Source organism: Cucurbita maxima, unplaced genomic scaffold, assembly GCF_002738345.1.
Source record: "Cucurbita maxima cultivar Rimu unplaced genomic scaffold, Cmax_1.0 Cma_Scf00119, whole genome shotgun sequence".
NCBI lineage: Eukaryota > Viridiplantae > Streptophyta > Magnoliopsida > Cucurbitales > Cucurbitaceae > Cucurbita > Cucurbita maxima.
This window is the reverse complement of record NW_019272135.1, coordinates 148,092-149,351: the sequence shown is the minus strand read 5'-3', so window position 1 is coordinate 149,351 and position 1,260 is coordinate 148,092. Positions and strand designations below refer to the sequence as shown.

The window sequence follows — 1,260 nt, the reverse complement described above, 5'->3', positions numbered from 1 at the left end:
TAAACAACAATAATAACTTTATTGAAAATAGAATATGTTTTTGTTTACAAACCATGAGTTTTAGGACATAAAACCCAACAAACTTCCACTTGGACTAAAACTCTAGTGGGGTTTTATAACATTGAGCAGAGAGAAAGACATAAATACAATAAACTAGGTCATCACATACTCATGCCTTTTCTCCCACTTGCCCTAGATTACATAACTCGTAGTCCTAGACTCACTAGGTGCCATTCAAACACTTTAGCCATGAGGGGTTTTGTAAATGGATCAGCAATGTTGTTCTCTAAAGCTATTTGTGTGACGATCACATCTCCTCGTTGCACAATCTCCTTTATGAGATTATATTTGCGCTCAATATGTTTTCCTCGCTTATGGCTTCTTAGTTCTTTTGAATTTGCAACTGCTCCATTGTTATCACAATAGAGAGTGACGGGAAGATGCATATCTGGAACGACTTCCAAATCAGTTAAGAACTTTCTAAGCCATACAAATTCTTTCGCTACTTCACAAGCAGCAACATACTCAGCCTCCATGGTGGAATAAGCAATGCAACCTTATTGTATGCTTCTCCATATTATTGCTCCTTCGTTCATAGTGAAGACAGATCCTGATGTCAATTTCCTCGAATTTACATCGGTCTAAAAATCTGAGTCAGTGTACGGTGCTAAGGATCAGATCCTTAGCACCGTACATTGGCATATAGTCCCTCGTTCTCCTAAGATACTTGAGGATATTCTTAACTACAGTCCAATGAGCACGTCCCGGATTGGATTGATATCTGCTGACAATTCCCACAGCATAGCATACGTCGGGCCGGGTACACAGCATGGCATACATCAGACTATCGACCGCTGATGCATAGGGAATGTGTCTCATATCCTCAACTTCTTGAGGTTTCTTAGGACTTTGTTCCTTCAACAAATGAATTTCATGCCTGAAAGGTAATAATTCTTTCTTGAAGTCCTGCATCTTATATTGAATCAATATTTTGTCGATGTACGATGCCTGAGACAATGCTAGTGATTTGTTCTTGCGATTCCGAACAATTTGGATTCCAAGAACAAACTGAGCCTCTCCCAAATCTTTCATTTGGAATTGTGTCGCTAGCCAATGCTTAATGTCAAATAGAAATCCCACATCATTTCCAATGAGTAAGATATTGTCAACGTAAAACACCAGGAAAGCTACTGTAGAGTTGACTATCCTTTTATAAACACAAGGTTCGTCAACATTCTGTTTAAAATCATAAGATTTGAT

General features: G+C 38.5%; 1 protein-coding gene across 6 annotated transcripts in view; it reads left to right on the top strand.

The window, feature by feature from the left end:
- The window catches only part of LOC111473392 (defensin-like protein 5), a 47,064-nt gene that overhangs the window by 37,809 nt on the left and 7,995 nt on the right, over window positions 1–1,260 (top strand). The window lies entirely within an intron of this gene.